The following is a 19,800-nucleotide window of genomic DNA, read 5'->3' as shown; positions in this document are numbered from 1 at the left end:
TGATTTTTTTCTTCACATATCTTATATAAGCAAAGAAAGCTATAGAAGAAAATTGCTTTCTTTAAAGGCAATTAGTTTTAGGCTATTGGTTTGAAACTGGCCCCATAAACCATCAACCTCAAATCAAATTATAACCAGACTATATAAGCCATTTGGAAATTCTTCTGGTAGTGAAAACCCTTCTTTTGTATTGTCACATATACAAGTATATGACATGTTGCTTACCTAAGCAGTATGAGTGTGAGATCATTTTCTTGGCATCTTCAGATGCCGTATTTTGAAGCTTTTGTCCATGCCCATTTGAATATCTCTCTTCTTAGCAACAGAGAACACTGGACTGAACTATTTTGAGCATCACTGGTTGCCTCTCCTAGTCCCTCAGGGCTTTGGACAAATTTCAATTAGGACAATTACATTCCACTTCAATAATTCACCCTCAGCCCCACAGAGTGCACTGTTAAACAGCAGTTGTTCTCCTCGGAGAATATTCCTTTTGTAACCTAAGGCTGTGTAGAGAACACCGAATGATTGAGGCCAACTCAAATCAACAGGAAGCCAAGTCTGTTTTAGGGTGCAGTGCCTAGCAAACACAAATCCCAAAGTGGTTTCTGCCTCTTCAGACCTCAGCCTGCCATTTCACTTTTACAGTCATTAAACCTGTAGTGAAGAAAAGCAGTCATGCAGTCAGGAAGGAACATGTTGTCTCGATGCACAGGCAGTCATACCTTGTATAACACATGTATTTCAAAAAATTATTTGAAGATGATTGTTTAGAACTCAGAGGCTTGTATGGTTTGATCCTGAGGTTATCCTCACAAAAGTCTATTATTACCCATAATATACCTGTGGCATGTGTGTATATGTGCTGACAAATCCTGTCAGTGCTTTTCTGGAAACATTTACTCGTGTTCCAGTCTTAGAGTGAATGGTGTAGATTCTCAGTCTTGATTGCACGTACAATCACCTGGGAGCTTTGAAAATTACTGATGCCCGGTTCCACCTCCAGAGATTCTGGCTTATTTTGTTTAGGGAGCAGCATGGACATTGAGGCTTTTAGAAGCTCCCCAAGTGATTCTAAAGTGCAACCAAGGCTGAGAATCCCAGTTGTAGCACAGGACCGCAAGTCTGCTGAGCAGGACTGGAGACCTAGCATGTGACATTGGCTGTGCCAATTATTTTCTCCAGGTCAGCATTATTTTTATATATAGAATGGAGGCAATGATATCTATTTTTTCTCCTAAATTTCAGGGTAGTCTGCAATTTATAAGAGAGAGAAAATATATATACATTTAAAAAATTTATTGACATATTAGAAATGTATTAAATTAGTGAAGAACAGAGGCCTTGGATCATGGAGACGAGGTTCAAAACCAGATGGACCACTCATTAGTTCTGTGACGATGAACAGATTGCTTATCTTCATTAATCTTTAATTTCCTTCTTTGTAAGGAGTGAGAGGCAGATAACAACACTTACTTAAAAGGCTGGTTGTAAAAAATGCTTGGGAATGTATGCCTCACACACTGCCCCTGGTAGGTGGGAAGTGCTCTACCAGCTGTAGATGTTGCAGTTACTAAGGACTCTCTCTCTCTTGGTCAATAGCATCAACATGTTTGTTTTTAGCATCTAGCTTCTACTTACTGTGAAGTGAGATCGGGGTCTCCAGCTCCAGGCAACTATTTTAGTGGCAGAGACTCAGGGATGGGTATGAATGCCCCTTCAGAGTCTAAGGCCTTGTAGACCCAGACCAGCTGCTTAGACATGCGGAATCTTAGATCTACTGAATCAGAACCTATATTTTAACAAGATCCCCAGGTAATCTGTGTATATGCTAAAGTTTGAGAAGCACTGGTCTAGGGTTCTAGGGAGCAGTGGGCCTCTTGGTAGTCTGAAAACCTTTAGTCAGGACAAGGCAGCTCATCCCTGTGCGCTCTCATTTTTGTGGGCATTGACTCCCTTGTTCTTCTTTAGTGGTATCATCTGCAACTTCTGCGTTAGTCTTTTATTCTCTTTTCCTGCCTTCCAATCCCAAAGTGAACACCTAACTTTTTTTTTTTCTTTTTCTTTTTGAGGACAGTGTAGCATTTCTGATCAAACAGGTTTGGGTTTGAATCCTGCTTTTGGATCTGTGTATCCTGCCATGTATCCTTAGATAAATTACTTAGCCTCTTTGAGTCTTGAAAGATCTTTATTCTTCACAGGACTATGTACAGATTGGAAGAGACCATACATGTTGCTTCTTGGCTGGGACATAGCTGCGCTCATTGCATGGCAGTTACATTCTCCAGAAATAACAGGAGGACAGTCATGAAGTCACGTAGGCTATAGCCTGACTGTTCCGTTAGCCCTTTATTTTCTCACTTAGAATGTGTGGCAAGAGAAAGTTTACACTTCTGAAAAGATATCTAACGGCTGACTTAACTTTCGGAGAGAAATTAGGTCCACGAGGCAGGATAACTTCTTACTTCCTCTAGTGGGAAGAGCTTCTGCGTTCTGCCACCAAGATCAGCTCTGGGAATAAGAAAGTGGAGGGGGGGAAGTGTTGTGGGGATTTAACAGCCTCTTTTCCTCCTTTCCAGTCAATGCCAGCATAGTCCTTCTTGACCTGGTGATATAATAGCCCCATCAGCTAGTTGGTCTAACTGCTACAGTTTATGGGGGAAAGTAGTGGTGGGGGTGGACCCTTAAAAAAAAAGAGAATTTCTGGGGCACCTGGGTGGCTCGGTTGGTTGAATGTCTGACTCTTGATTTTAGCTCAGGGCATGATGTCAGTGTTCTGGGATTGAGCTCTGTGTGGGCCTCAGGGCTCAGTGAAGAGTCTGCCTGTCCCTCTTCCTCTGCTCCTCCCCCTGCTCTCTGTCTCTAGCTCTAAAATAAATAAATAAAATCTTGGGGCGCCTGGGTGGCTCAGTGGGTTAAGGCCTCTGCCTTTGGCTCGGATCATGATCCCAGGGTCCTGGGATCGGGCCCTACATTGGGCTCTCTGCTCTGCTGGGAGCCTGCTTCCTCCGCCTTCTCTGCCTGCTTCTCTGCCTACTTGTGATCTCTGTCTGTCAAATAAATAAATAAAAATTCTAAAAAAAAAATAAATAAAATAAATAAATAAAATCTTAAAAAAAAAAAAAGGAGAGAATTTCTAAGCATGGGAAATGGGTATCCAAGAGGAATTCTGATGACTTTTGGGTCATCTGACTGTCCCAGCTCTTTTGCGGTATAGTTTATAGGCAATAATATAAGTCAAATATAATATGAAAGTGCCTATCTATATTTATATCTCTAGTCTGTGGAGATAGATGAGTACCTGTAATAGAAATAATGATAATGGATATTACTCAAGCTATTAAATAGCAAGGTGATATACTACCTTTTTTAATCCTCACAGTTCAGTGTTCTGGACATATTTTATTATACTGAAAATGTCTGGTTATAAATATATCTCCCTTACCAGATTATAAATTTCTCTACAATAGGGACTATGTCATCATTTTTATCTTTGCAAACCTTGTGCCTTGCATAGTGCTTACATTATTGTGCTAAATGAACGTTTATTTAGTTAAATTGAAAATTGTATGCAATCGACATTATGTCCATTCCACAGATAAAGAAATTGAGATCCAGAGTTTTACAATACCATATTTTATTCAGGTTGCAATAGCCAGGACACCAACTGAATTCAAAATGACTCCCAAGCCAATTCTCTCTAATGCTACCTGGATTAAGAAATACTCTTGGGACATTTCAAAAACTAACCAAATATATATATAGTCTGTGGGTAGGTTTGTTTCTTGTCCTTGAACTTTGAACATCTATGTTGTAGTTTATAATCAAACAAGAGAGGATTTTCAGAGTAGAAGCAAGTTCTAGACTCACTGGTAATTTTCCTTAAGCTTGTAGAAATAGCTATATTTAGCTTTGATGAAAATTGCTTTTTTTTTTTCTTTTTAAAATAAGAGCCCATCTTTGGGCGCAGCTCAGAAGATGCTGGCTTCCAGTGAGAAATGTGTGGTAATCAGAGAGCTGAGCATATGTATGTTCTTTATCTTATTCTTTCATCTGACTCCTTCTGCATATTTTTAGTCAAGTCCCGTGATTTTTCTGTTTCATATTCTGTCTGTGGAGTCCACTAGTGGCTTCTTGAGAAGACTTCATTGCTAGACTCTGAGAGGTTCCCTGAGAGCTTTCCAATTATTAACAACAACAAAAAAATGCATTTAATAAGAAGAAGAAAATGAATTTTTTAATGTGCTTAATTTTAAATACTCTGCTAATTGTTTCTTCTTTGCATGTCATTCAGGTTGAAATAAGAAACATTGGAAAAATATATAAAATCAGGCTAGGACATGATGGGACTAGAAAGCAACCTGAGTAGAGCTTACAGAGGGTAATGGTTTTTATTTTGTGTTTAATATTTACTCTATTATGAAAAGAAGGAAGTAGCCTTTTTAAAGCAATAAGAAAGATAACGTATTTTATCAATTGCTTTAAATAATGTGAACACAATTTTTGTAGTTATAACATTCTAAACAAATAGGGTTCATCTTTGTGAGGTTCTTAAAAATAGCGTTTTTATAGTTATACTTACAAAGGTAATCTGTATTTATGGAAGAAGATCTGAAGAAAAAGTTACATATAAGAAAAAAAATGAGTTGTTACTCATTGATCATTTGATGACCACTGGGGTTGTTCACTTTCTTCCAGTCTTTTCTACGAATCATTCTCTTTTACTGATTTTTCTTTCTCTCTACATACACATATACACACGCGTTTGTATATAAATGTATATATTATATATTTATACATGTAAAGATATGAATATATTATGTATATGCATATTTACACATACACATATATACACACATTTATATATATCTTACCCCTTTAATGAAATTGAATCGTGCTATATATATACTTTGGAATCCTGCTTTTTCTTTATTTTTTATTTTTTATTTACATCATGGCAGTAACAATGGCAATAATAATGTGTTTTCTAAGTTCTTACCATGTGCTAACTGCCTTCCAAATACAACAATATTTTTGTTACATAAGCAACTCTTTCATTTAGGTATCATGAGTATCCATTTATATGAGTATCCATTTATATGAGTATCCATTTATACAGATGAGAAAATGGAGGCTCAATAAACAAATGATTTGGCTAGGATCACTTAGTAAAGGTCTTATTGTGTGTTAGACTCCAAGGATGGAGATCTTTTTAAAATTACAATTCTATTTGAGTACAGTTGGTACATAATGTTACTGAGATCTTAAGCACTATCATTGGGCCTTAAGTTTGTTTTCAAAAGTAGATGGCAATTAAATTTTTAAAAGCCATGAGATTTCTGTATGGAAGCATAATTATTGTGGAGTCAGATACTATGGTTTAATTTCTAAAACATCTCTGCTTTCTAGCTTTAAATACCATGCATGGTGGTGGGTATTAAGAAGGGCACGTATTGCATGGAGCAGTGGGTGTGGTGCAAGAACAATTAATCTTGGAACACTGAAAAAGTAAAATAAAATTTAAAAAAATATTTCTTAATTCTTATCAGTGATTCTTATTATTGTATCCTTGATTGTATAATGAAAGTAAATGAGAAAATGTTAAATTCACTGAAATGTATATTGCAGTGTTTCTTAGCACATCACTAATGCAATGAAAACTAATATTCTAGTACAGGAGCAGATAAGTATGTTCTATTCAGTTAGACAAGAAGTACTTTCTGGGCACCTAGTAAATGTCCTTCATAGTGCCAAATGTTGTAGAGAATGGGAAGAAACCATATGTTGGCTTTAAAGTTTCTCTGTTCAGAAGCATTCAGAGATTTCAAAGGATAAACAGAAAGTGACGCTTGAGGAAAATGCAATACCTGCGGAACCCACAAATTTTAGCAAAATTATAAATTCTGTACCTGTGAGTTACTGAGAAAGATGAGTAAGACATTTTAGGAAGGAGCTCCCCAGCAAGTCTCCCCTTATCGGCCTGTAGTCACTAGCACCACTTGTGCTTTCTCTGGGGCCTTTAAGTGAGAAGAGCATTCAGAAGGGTAGCGATATCACTATGTGGTGCTCCTCCAGTGGGCATGGAAAACAGCCCCAAGAATGGCACTCCAAGGAGGGAGTGCTCAGTCCTTGGAACTAAAGGAGGCATCATCTACCCTTGGGTTGGAGGCATAGATTTCTGTGAAGAATAAATAAGTCAAATCAACAAATGAATTGAGCAACTAGAACTATGATTAAATCATCAAAGTGATGGGGAATAAAGGACTTTTCCTATGACTTAATTTAATTTTTTTTTCATTTTAAATTATTTTCAAATTTATAAAAATATTATGAGAATGGAATACAGAGTGAATCTTACCCAGAACCCAGTTAACATTATACCCCATTTACTTTATCATTCTCTATTAAAATATCTGTGTGTGTGCATACCTGTGCATGTTTTTCAATCATTTGAGAGATAGTTACAGATACACTGCCTATTGACCATTAATTTTTTCATTGTTTATTTCCCCCCAACAAAAATCCAGTCCAAGATAGTGAATTATATTTAGTTATCATGTTTCCTTAATCCCCTCCAATGTGGAATTCTGTCTTTCCTTGTCTGTCATAACCTTGATATATTTGAAGAGTACGGGCCCATTACTTTGTAAGACACTTTCAATTTGTGTTTGTCATAATTAAATTCAAATTCTTCATTTTGGGCAGAAATTCCACAAAAGGGACGGTATTCCATTCAGTACCTCCTGTCTAGAGGTACATGCCTTTTCTTTATTTTTTTATTTTTTATTTATATCATGGCAGTAACAATGGCATTAATAATGTGTTTTCTAAGTTCTTAGAACTTAGTATCACTAAGAACTTGTTATCACTAAGAACTTGGTATCACTTTTTCCCATGACTGGTGACACTCACTTAGAGTAGTTGATTAGAGTGGTGTCTAGCACAATTCTTCAATGTAAAATGCTATGTATTTTGTACTTATTAATTAATGATTAATTAATAGTATTCTGGGGGGAGACACTTTGTTCTCATAAAATTTTCACCCGCTAATTTTAGTATCTATTAATGATCCTTGCCAGAATCAATTATTGCTAGAATGCTTGCCAAATGGGGATTTTTCTGATTATGCCATTACTTCTCCACTTATTATTTGGTATTCTATAGCAGGGTAGAACTTTCTTTTTTCCCCGACCTAAAAATTTTATTTAATTTGTACCAACACGAACTTAATGGATTCTTATTTTTTTGATGGGTTTAATCTGTTTTTATCATCCTTTATTTTGATGCTAAAATCATCCTACATTCATTTAGTGGAAGACCATTCACGTTCCTATTTTCTATTTCCTTTCCTGTCACCATCCATACTCTGAACACTTCTTCACTTTTTTGGCAGAAAAAGGTATTTCAGGCTCACCTAATACTTTCTTCTGTCTAGCCCTAGTTTCCTTTAATGGAAAATGACATTTAGGAACTAGTATTTGTATGAGAACACAGAGAAATTACTTTCCTCTCTAATGCCCACCTACCGCAGCCCAGGGGCCTCTTCTGGTATGAGAGACTGACCATGCTTCTGCTTTCAAAGATGCTCCCAGGAAATAGTTCTGTGGTGAAATGAGTTTGTGAGACACTGACTTTTTCATTCCTCTCTTGGAGATTTGGGGCGCATATAACTGTAGTGAAGGCTCTGAGATGCCCTGTGGTAAAGAAAACTGTTTTAACAGAGTTTCCAAACTAAAATCACCATAGGACCCATAATTTCAGGTAAAATCTAGTAACATTCCTTGAGATGAATATTGTGCATTACTATAGGGATTTGAGGCATTTTGGAGACAATTGAGGAAAAAGATATGACCTGGAGGCAGCAGCAGTAGGTCACACAAATTTTATTGTGAAAGCCCTTGACAGGTTTGCATGCAGGAAATGCCCCTCATTGCAGGAGTCTGTGCAGAGCCTAGGGTGGGAATTGCTACTCAGTAGAGAAAGAGGGTAAAGGGACTCCCAGGGGAGAGCAAAATCTGAGGAGACGGGGCTTATGTGTCTAGGTTTCTCAGCAGAACAGTCGGGAGTCTCTCTCACAGAGCTCCAAAGGGCAGCAGCAGCAACAGCTTGGAGCCTCATCGGAAGGCTCTATATTATCAATAGGTAACAGCTGTTGGGTGAGGTTTTTGTGGGATGTGCAAAGCAGGCAGGCTCTAAACGGCTGAGGACTTGCTTGTTTGGGCTATCTTTTGGGTGTGTGTGGTAAAATCATTTGGGCTACTTTTAAACTTAGAAAATTTGAGTTTGCCACCAGCAGGCTTTTGAGCTAATGCGTCTTAGCCTGCAGTGAAGAAACGAGCGATCTAAGGATGAAAGTGCAGAGGCCATCGTTCAGTGATACAACAGTTGCACGCTGAGGTGCATGACTTATGTTTGTATGAATTCAATCATAGTTAATAATAAATAGGGGGTGTATAATTTAGATGATTTGAAAATGACTAGCCAATGTGCTAATCCACTCTTTTGAAATCTCCAAGCCACAGAGAGGAGATTTCAAAAGAGTGGATTAGCACATTGGCTAGTCATTTTCAAATCATATAAATTATAGACCCCTATTTATTATTAACTATTCATAAGTTCTGCTTTCAATCTGAGTGGAGAAGCAAAATCAAGTAGCAGCCATACAATAACTAGAAGGCAGTTAAAGGTCCAACTATATACAGGCCCTAAAACCTATGGATTTCCAGTAAGAAAAATATGTGCCCTAGAGGTACCAGGAAGCTTTTGTGAAGAGGCCCTTGAAGAGCAGAGAGGGATGAGTAAGGGCAGAGCAGGGAGAGATGGTTAGTGGAAAGTACTTGGAAGTTGCCTAATTCAGGTATGAGTGCTGCACGTGGATGATCATGAAATGTGCATAACTACATATATATGTCTAATGACTTTTCCTCAATGAAAGGGAAAGTGTCTATTTGCAAAGCTGAAGTATTTTGTGTTTGAATGGTCTTTAAATAGCTTGGATTTTGTCAGACACAAGTTGCTTGACCTAGTTGAGGTAGAGTCAGTTGATAAATGCATTGACCTACAGATCTTCCATCATCGTGTCTTGCATTCCTACTCGTGCATGTACATAGAATTCTGTGTGCATGACTACCATCTCTGTCTGAGTATTGCACAATTGCAATGGAATTTTATCCTGGCGCAACATAAAGTTTTATTCAACTGCATGCATTGCCAAGTGAAACAATTTAATAATCTTTGTATCTTCTGTATATTCCTCTTAATAGTTTCCTTTTCTGAAAGGACTTTTCCTTTTTTTCTTTTTTTAACCAGTACTAGTATAGTCCTAGTTAAATTAACTCTATATTTTAGGACAGATCAAGACCAGGGTAATTTTCCTTTTGTATATCAATGTGTCTGAGTGGGAGGAAGAGAGTGACAGGTCTGTCTTTTTTGGACTTGAGTGCTAAAATAAACAATAACAGATGCCTAAAGGCATATGCAATTGTACTTATATTCAAAGTACTTCGTGTAGTGCTGTTAGAGCACCCACTACATGCAAGGGGCTCTGCTGGAAGTTTGAGCAAGTCCACCTAAGATGTAGTACTGGTCTTTAAAAAGTTTATCCCATAATTAACCCAACTATATACCAGACCGGGGTTTTGTTCTTCTTAGAGTTTTAATTTTAATTGTCATATCTACCTGAGTGAAAATGCTTCTCTCATTGTATATGTCTTTGAAAATATCTATTGAAGGAGCTAAATTGATTTCTCCTAACTCTCAGGTTCTGCGCAAAAAGGTGGGGGTAACCTGACTGAGGTGTTATAACCTACGTGTTGAACTCTGATGTGTTAATTCAGACGTTGTAAATACTACCGTACGTCTCTTTTATTCAACTATTTTTAGTCTTTGAACTAAAAAGACTTTAACTAGTTAGTTAAAATTTCTTAAAGTAATCCAGGAATTTTAGGTTTCTAAGAAACCAAGAATGAGTTTGAGTTTTTATGTTAATGTTTTCTTGTGATATAACAAATATTTTGCTACTGTAAATCAGCAGGGGGAGCTCAACAAATGAACTTTAGTTTCTATTGAGGCCATTCCTAAAATTGTTTCTATCCATTCAGGAAATTAAGACAAATGCTGAAGATTTTATACAATAAAGATACTGTCATTCCTTAAGCACTTTGTTTTAGAAAGGAATGAGAGTATGTTCCATTGAAGAAATATTTTTGGGAACTCACCCTTTTTCTTTTCCCACATCTATCCTAAAATAAAATTTGGTTTTGAAGCTTAATATCAGTGCATTTTCTTTTTTCTCAGCTATACTGACATTTTTATAGTACTCACATTTGGCAGCTCTGTATGAGGGCTAAAGCAAAAGTCAGGGCTTTGGGTCTTTTTACTATAAGTAGAAGTATAGTAGATGATGCCCCAATCTGAAAGCCAAAAGGAAATACTGTTTTCAAAAAACCCCCCAATAATTCTATCATAATCAAAGGCTATTTTCTATGAACTGTGAAATCTGAAAATATGTCATTATTGGGGTGTATGCCATGAAGGTTCCCTCCATTGATAAGGATGCACTGTTTATAGCCAATAGTTTCTGGTGATGAACAATAAGAACACTTATGGGATACTATTTTGGGGGAAGCCAAGTGTTTTTAGCAAGTGTTTGTTGAAATTATTCCGGGTGTCCCAAGTTAAAATGGGTGAAAACATGTTTTTCTGCTTAACATTTAGTATTTTAGCAGGGATTGGCTGTCCCATTTCATGATGCTCTAGCAGTTTGGGGCTGTTAGTCTTGTGGTAGATTTTTATATCCTTCAGAGTATGGAAGTATTTTTTTCCCCTTGATCATACTTCAGGTACCTTTTTGGAGGTCTGACTTGTTATCTCAGCCACATTAACTGGTTGTGCTATTTAGCTTCCTAAATACTGGCGTAAAATATTAAGCCAAGTCACTAAATTGATTCCAGGTAACAGATAGCTTAGCCCCAAAATAGGATGGCTATAACTGAACATAATCATATAACAATTAACTTTGAATATTGAAAAACCTAAGAGTACAAATTTATTTTAGGAAATACTGTCATGTAAAACTAATAATTACTTTTGAATCTTGGGGTTTCTGTTTTTTATTCTCTGGAATTGACTTTGACTATTTAAAATTGAAGTAAGAAATCTTAAGTGTGGAGTCCAAAAACTTGAAAGATATTTGATTTCTAAAGAGTCTTTTGTTTGCTTTTTCTCAGACTTTTCCCTGTTGTAATATAGGACTCAGAAATACTTACCCTGACTATCTCACAAGCTGTGAATATCAAGTGAGAAATGAGGCAAAGCTTAATCAGAGCTCTTCATTCCATACCCAGCTTACTTCTGCCTGTCTTACTCATCTGAGTAGAGGTGACCCCTTCTGACTAATTATCCAAACCGGAACTCTGTACTTTTTCTGGATTGTTTTATTTCTTTAGCCCAGTCAAGACCAAAGGCCCTCCTCCTGACTCTTGGCCCACTGCTCTCTCTCCAAGGGTTAGACTCCCTCTGCAGTATGCGCTACATATGTGACTTGGATTAATTGGCTCAAATAGAATAGGAACTCTCTTGACACTTCTTGATTCTTCTGTGCCTTTGAATTGAAGTGGGTCATAGGTTTAGGTGCATTTGTTGTTATTTTTATACTACTACTTCTTGATAAGATATGATAACTTACTTGATATGAGCTCCAGGAAGTCCTGGTGGGAGCTAAACTCGGTTAAGAAATTACTTTCTTTTCTTTTCTTTCTTTCTTTTTTCCTTTTTTTTTTTTTAAAGTTTAAAGCATCTTGTTAATATTTCCAGTTCTTTTTCATTTTTAGTTAGTTCTTCACTTCAGGGTTCTAGAAAGAGCCACAGAAGAGAAAGAGTGAGTTCCAAAATGCAGTAAGAAAAATGGTTGCTTTTGAGGATTTTCTAGTTCAATGAACAGCAGGAAGCACCAGCTTTCTCTTCTCACAAAATCTCCAGTCCACTTTGGAGAACAGTGTGGAGATTCCTCAGGAAATTAAAAATAGAGCTTCCCTATGACCCTGCAATTGCACTGCTGGGTATTTACCCCAAAGATACAGATGTAGTGAAAAGAAGGGCCATCTGTACCCCAATGTTTATAGCAGCAATGGCCACGGTCGCCAAACTGTGGAAAGAACCAAGATGCCCTTCAACGGATGAATGGATAAGGAAGATGTGGTCCATATACACTATGGAGTATTATGCCTCCATCAGAAAGGACGAATACCCAACTTTTGTAGCAACATGGACAGGACTGGAAGAGATTATGCTGAGTGAAATAAGTCAAACAGAGAAAGTCAAGTATCATATGGTTTCACTTATTGGTGGAGCATATCAAATAATATAGAGGACAAGGGTAGATGGAGAGGAGAAGGGAGTTGAGGGAAATTGGAAGGGGAGGTGAACCATGAGAGACTATGGACTCTGAAAAACAACCTGAGGGTTTTGAAGGGGCGAGGTGGGAGGGTGGGGGAACCAGGTGGTGGGTATTAGGGAGGGCACAGATTGCATGGAGCACTGGGTGTGGTGAAAAAACAATGAATACTGTTACGCTGAAAATAAATAAAAAATTAAAAAAAAAAAAATAAAAAAATAAATATAGCCTCTGAAAAAAAAAAAAAAAAAAAAAAAAAAAAAAAAAAAAAAAAAAAAATCTCCAGTCAAATGTTTAATCTCAAAAGACTCCAGCAGTTTATAGAAACATCCTAAAAGTTGTGCCAGCTTATTTGAACCAAAGATAATTCATGTATTTGATAGTCCCTCAGTCAGTTGTAAATACCTTAGTTGATCCTTCTTGTACAGTCCTTATAACAAATAGGGTGTTACCACAAGGAACAGTACCAGAAATAAGGAGGCTTAGAGTCAAGCTTACTTTGTGTCTGATTTGCAAGAACGCTTAGCGTTCTTCTCTGAGAACGCATTTAAACCTCATTTCATTTTCATATTCACAACTCTAAGAAGGAAATACTAATGACTGACATCAGTACTTGCTCCCTGCTTGCAGGAACAGATCTAATATAATACTATAAATACTTCAAGTACTCAAAAAGTGTGTCAGTGACTATTTGCTTTTATTACTTTTTAAAGAAACATTGTCTCAATCAATATGTAATAAGAATAGGCGTAGTACACATTTTTTGTTTTTTTGGAACAAAGGTTTATGACACTTCAGAGTGGGATTTCTAAAAGCATTTTTCTTAACGTCACCTTAATACATCTTTATGTATTTTTTATATACATCTTTATTTTGTTTCCCGTGTCCAGGAGACAACTATCCACAAGTTCAGTTCTCAGAAAGGACTGACACTGGTTGTATGTCATTTCTCCTCCAAGAAAAGATAAGATTAAATTTAGGGTTACATAATATATATGAAAAGTATTTCATAAAATAAAGTATAAACATAGATGGTGGTAATTTTTGTTGGTCATGAATTAGATTTAATTTCAGTCCTAATGGGCAAGAAAGAATGATATGGAGCTTGAGAAGGGGGTGGCTGCTCCATCTGCCCTCATGATCCAGTGTGTCCCAGCCACAGTTGTGACCCTGCCTCCACCCCACTTGGACCTGACTCTGACTCCACTGGGTGTCCTGGTTGGCATTAAAGATAGGCATGAAGGACAGGTAGGGAAAAGGCTACTGGGCCATCTCTGAAGGGCTGAATAGGTATGACTTTAGTGGAAGAGGTAAACCTGTGGAGAGGTTAGGACAGTCCCTGCCGTTTTAGGGAAATGTATGTCCTTTTGCTTATGTGCTTCTGCCTGGTGTTACAGAAGACTGGAATGGGAACCACCTCAACGAAAGCATGCAAGGATTATATAGATAGGAATCCAGGAGACTAGAAGTACTGGGGAGCTTTACTGGAGGGATAAGATGAGTGAAAGAGGGGGTGAGATGATAGCTTTGGAATTCCCTCCAGGTTAAGGATTGTGTTTTTGTGTATGGACTTCTTCAATGATGAGCTAGAAAATTCAGGGTAGAGCCCTGAAGAGAGGAAGCAGGAGAAGATACTTTAGGTTGGCTTAGGGAAGGAGAGGTAAAGGAGGCCTTTACCTGTCTTCCCAAATAATCCTGGTCAGCTCATCTTAGTAGAGCAGGAGTAAGGGATTTAGAATAGAAATCTTTTCCTGGTAATGAAGTGAGCATTTGGCTGAAGTTTTCTTTATGTAGTCTCTAGGAGGATGTTAGAGAGGTGGAACCACAAATAATCCCAAATAACAGTTAAGAATTCTGATCACTAATATCTGTGATTAATGGTGATCCTTCTCTTCCTCCTAGCACCATCTGTACCAGTAAACATTTATTGAGCACTCAGGGTATAGATCGTCACTTTTAATGTTCATATCATAACAAAGCAGATAATAATATTATTATTTTTTATTGTATTATGTTAGTCACCATACAGTACCTCACTGAAGTACATAATATGATTATCCCTTTTGAGGATGTTGAGTTTTTTGAATTGACAATAAGCGATTCCCTGTATCACAGAGCTAGCACATGGATTTGGAAAGAAGTATCTGACTCTCAGGCACATGTACCACCCTCTCTTACTGCCAACTGGGCAAATCAGATGTTCCAGATGAATATGTCTTTCAATATTCCTAGATATAGTAACCCACACTTGAGAAAGCTCTGCTTTGGAAAGTAACTTTCTATTTCTCTTTTCTACAAGGTAATTTTATCTCACTTTATTACATAAAGCACCCTGGTTCTAAAACATTCATTCTGCAACCTGGCAAGACAGAAATATGCCAGTTTTGCAAATGAGAACCTGAAGACCGCAGGTCGTGTAGAACTTCTACCCATGGTCATAAACCTAGGAAGTAGCAGGGCCAGGACATAAATGGAGGTCTTGTGACCCAAGCTCAGGCTTGTCCCACTTGACATATGTCTTTCACCGTGTCCTGAGATTAGCTACTGTATGACTGAGCTTATGCATTGTGACCATCCAGGAATTTTGACCTTTATACTTTCATAATTGAAGTTTATTACTCATTTTAATACTTTAATAATTTTAAAATGATTTTATTACTTTAATAATAGAAAAAATTGTGACAAAAACAAACACAACTGGAAATAAGATCTATGAACGAATGTATCTCTCTTAACCTAAATCATTCTGTTTAATTATTGAATTACCTATTATAAAATACTTATCTTTCTAACCCAGGATTTTTTGACCTTAGCACTTTGACATTTGGGACTGTATAATTCTTTGTCATGGGAACTGTCCTAGGCATTGTTGAATGTTTAACAACATCCGTGGCCTCTACACACTAGATTCCAGTAGCACCTTCACCAACCCCCAGTTGTGACAACCAAAAATGTCTCCAGATGCTGCCACATGTCCCTGGGAGGGAAAAATCTCACCGGGTCAAAAACCACTGCTGTATCTCTATATTGCTTAACAAAACAAATTAATGTAGATTTGTTGTTTTTTTATGTTGTGGCACCATTACTTTGAAGGTAAATGAAATTCATCCAGAGGCCTCGCCCCCAAAGGCTTTTCAGTGGAGTTAGTGGGATTGCGCTCAATTAACTAAAATGATTGAGACTTTCTCAACAGTGAGTACTTCTAAGGATGAGGGATGGTGGTGGCGCCTTGGAAACCAGAGGCTTCTTGCCAATTCCACAGAGAGTTTAGCGTAGAGGAAGAGCTTGTCGGAATTTTAGATAGAAGGATTTTGTAAAAACCTTATGCTTCCTGGGGAAGATTTCAAATGCAGAATCCAGAAAACTCCCATTCATCTGCTTATGACCCTCATTTATCTGAAGCATCCACTAGGTTCTATCTGAAATTATTCTTATTGTATCCTAATCTTCACATTATCCTTAACCCCCACAGAACTTAGTTTCTTTTAATAAGTGTTTATGGAAAAAAAGAAGTGTTTATTGATATGCTGCTTTAATGTAGTCTTGTATTATTTAATACACTATATACACTAATTATACACACTAAACACACACACAATAAGCACACTAATAGATACACTAATTCACACTAATACACCTTCACATATAATCTATATACTCTCCTTGATGGTAGAAGGTTTTTTTTGGTTAAACTCCCAACCATAGCCAGTGCAGTGCTGTGATTATCACTGTAAGAAATGTCACTGCAAGGAGGTCAAGGGTCTGTGTGTCACTTCTGGGGGTCATCTGCATGCAAGCACTTGGAGGAGCTGGAAATTCCCTCATACCCTTGGTTAGCTCTTTTTGTTTAGGAATTCTGTTTGCTTGCTCTTTTGAGGAGCATCTTCCTTTATATAGTTCAGGAAGTAATATCTCTTTTTATCCCCAATGAAGAAAAAATATCATAATAGGATTTAGGAAGAGAAATAAAAAGATTAAACATCATTTCTCACTTGCTAGGATTTTAGGAACAAGATGGCTCGTGATATGGATCCTCAGCTGTGGGATGTGGGTTACTCTTTTATTCATCCACCACTCCTGTCCGTCCAACTGCCAAGTCAACAACCTCTGAGTTTCGGGACCACTGGGGCAACTGAAGTTTTAAAACTTCAGACAGATAGCAAAAATAATTTTATTTAAGCATTGTATCTACTTTGGATTAAAAAGCATATGAATCTTCATGACTGGTCTCTATCTCTTAGTATTCCTGAATTTTCCATCTTATTGGTATAGAAATAAAGCATGATATGATTCAGGGAGGCGGACATTTCCAAATTTAATGGAATATGTTATATTAATCACTTTTATATTTATTGATATATTCATATGTAAATATGGCTAATGTAAATATGAATTATTTGTGCAGCTTATAAAAAGTTTTGCACCTTATATATAATCTCATCTAATCTTCACAACAACCATGTGAGCTATTTTATGGATGAAAAAATGGATACTTAAAGTGGGTATGTAAATCTCTCATGGACAAACAGTTGTAAAATGGTAGATCTAGATTTTGGTCCCAGATTTTCTGTCTGCAAATCCAGTGTTCTTCTAATGGCCTCTTGCCTGGAGCAGTAAAGACAAATTCAGGCTTTAGCGACAGATGCACTGATTTAGTTTTATTACTTATGTCGACAAATACCCATTTCACTTAGTTGTTTATTTAATCATTCAATCAAAAAACAACCCAAGGACTGCCTTGTGAAAGCTTGTGGAAGAACCAAGGTGAATAGGACATGATCCCTTTCATCAGGTCAGTCACATATTAGGTGCTAAGTCTTAGTCATGAATGGGTAGGTTGCCATGCATCACAAAGTAGGGTCGCCTAACCCAGACCAGGAACTCACCCACCCCTTCTCAGAAGAAGTTCTAGCTGAGTCATGTAATTAACGCGGGATGGGCATTGTATGAAAGGTAATGTATCAGATGAAAGCCGTTCTATGTACAGAAGCAAGTATGCACAGAAACACTAGGGCGAGAAGGAATGTGGCAGTTGTGGAACCATAATAGATTAGTATGACTGGATTTAGGATGTGAGGGAGAAGTCTCCACCAAGTTCAGCTGGGCCTGATTATGAGCTGCTCATCATTCTGAGGATTTTGGACTTTGTGCTATAGTTAGGAGTATTGAAAAGCTGTGAGCAGTATACACAATGATCAGATTTCTGTTTTAGGATACTTTCTGTTGAAACAGCTGAAAAGCAGGGTTTGAAGGGAGACAAAATGGTAACCATCAGGTTATGAGAATAAGCCACCTGTGAAATAGTGGGGCCTGCTCCCAAGACTAGGAGGCAGAGGAAATTCAGGAGGCCAGAGACTTATATAGAAGATGAACTAGCATCTTCAAGGGAGGGGGGCACTTCATTCACTGGTTGGAGGAGAGGCAGGAGGTTGTGACATTCCGTCTGAAAGCCTTTTGCTGAGATGTTAAGGGGAAGATAAAGTGAAGAGAGCCTTCTTGTGAAATGGCCACCAAGGAGCAAGAGCCGGTGAGGAGTCTGTTGAGAGTTCACCAGCCTGGGAGGTGGAGGCATCTCACCACCTGCTGGGAAGTAAGGCACTTTGGGCAGCTGAGGGCTATTCACAGCCTATGGCTATAGAAATGCATTTAAAAGACATTGGCAATTTTCTAAATTCTGGGGTGTGCCTGCTTTGGTGACTAAAATGAACACAAAATCTCTTTTGGAGTTCCTCCTATAGATTTCTTCTTTAGCAACTGCTATCATGAAATTGAGAGCTTTGAATCAGAAAGAGTCCATTTCAAATCTCCAAGCATCCACTTTCTTATCTATAAAATTATAAGAATTTGTCCAATCTAATTGGTGATGGTTAAAAGAGATCATTAAGACAAATCACGTAGCATAATAACAGGCAAATAATAAGCAACTACTACTACTACTACTATTACTATTAACAACAACAACAAATGTTGGAGTATGAAGTACATTTTAGCAACCCCTGGGGTGCATCATCTTGAAGTTCTATGCGAACTGGAAATTGCACAGTTCAGTCATTGTTTCTTCTAAATCCAGGTGAACATACAACACACAAAGAGCAAGAAGACCCTAGATTTTGTGATAAATGCATGGTTCTTTCAAATGCAAGCTGAGGGGGATGTTGTCTGTGAGCTTCCTGTAGTACAAGAAGGACAAGCCATTTTTCCATGTGTGTTATTGATTTTTAGTACCACATATTGTGTATACAAATTGTTTTATAGTTGCTTAAATTTACTTCTGAACTTCTTAGTTAGAGAGTATTTTTCTACTTTTTTATTATTTATTAATTTTTAAAAAATATTTTATTTATTTATTAGAAAGAGAGAGCACATGTGCACACAAGGGGGGAGGGGGAGGGGTAGAGGGAGAAGCAGATTCCTCACTGAGCAGAGAGCTGGACTTGGAGCTCAACCTCTCATCTCAGGACCCCAGGATCATGACTTGAGCCAAAGGTAGATGCTTAACTGACTGAGACACTCAGTCTATTTTTTTCTACTTCTAAGAGGGTTGTTTACCCTTGAGAAATGACTTTTTCTGTTAGACAGCATGGGTCACTGGTGGAGCTGGGATTAAATGTGATCTCAGAGGTTTTTATGGTTCAACTACGGTTGCAGGGGCTAAGGCTATGAGAGAGACATAATGTCAGGTCTGGACCTCATCTGGCTCTGTCTGGGTCAGTGACCACCTCAAGCCATCACCTCACTTTTGATGCATTTTCTCATTCACACTTACCTCAGTTTAAACTTAAAGCATCATGTACAATAACATTGTCACCCTTGCCACTAAAATACTAAGCATGTCATACATAGAACAGGCTTTTTTTTTTTTTAAGATTTATTTATTTATTTGAGAGACAGAGAGAAAGAGCGAGGGGGGGAGGGGCAGAGAGAGAGAGAGAGAGAGAGAGTCTTAAGCAGACTCCATGAAGAGTATGGAACCCCATGTGTTGCTCCCTCTCACTACCTTGAGATCACATTCTGAGCTGAAATCAAGAGTTGGACATTTAGCCATCCAGGCACACTAAGAAGAGCCTTTTAAAAAAGTCTTGGAGTGCCTGGGTGGCTCAGTGAGTTAAAGCCTTTGCTTTCAGCTCAGGTCATGATCCCAGGGTCCTGGGATTGAGCCCCACATCGGGCTCTCTGCTCAGCAGGGAGCCTGCTTCTCCCTCTCTCTCTGCCTGCCTCTCTGTCTACTTGTGATCTCTGTCAAATAAATAAATAAAATCTTTAAAAAAACTCTTTTCACTTTTTGAAAAAGCTACAGATCTTCTAGGTATAAAAATGCCCATTCATAATTAAAGTTAATAATTGAAAAAAAATTAAAAATCTCTCAATAGTTACAGAAAGTCCAGATTAGAGGAATTCTCATAAAC

The 19,800-nt window shown here is 37.6% G+C and overlaps 1 protein-coding gene across 1 annotated transcript in view; it reads left to right on the top strand.

The window, feature by feature from the left end:
* Positions 1 to 19,800, top strand: part of LOC308341613 (lipoxygenase homology domain-containing protein 1-like) — a gene marked incomplete at both ends in the record, with an annotated part of 148,356 nt that overhangs the window by 113,912 nt on the left and 14,644 nt on the right. The window lies entirely within an intron of this gene.

The sequence above is a fragment of the Martes martes genome, assembly GCF_963455335.1.
Source record: "Martes martes genome assembly, chromosome: 4".
Lineage (NCBI taxonomy): Eukaryota > Metazoa > Chordata > Mammalia > Carnivora > Mustelidae > Martes > Martes martes.
The sequence above is the reverse complement of the archived record's forward strand: the minus strand, read 5'-3'. Positions and strand labels throughout refer to the sequence as shown.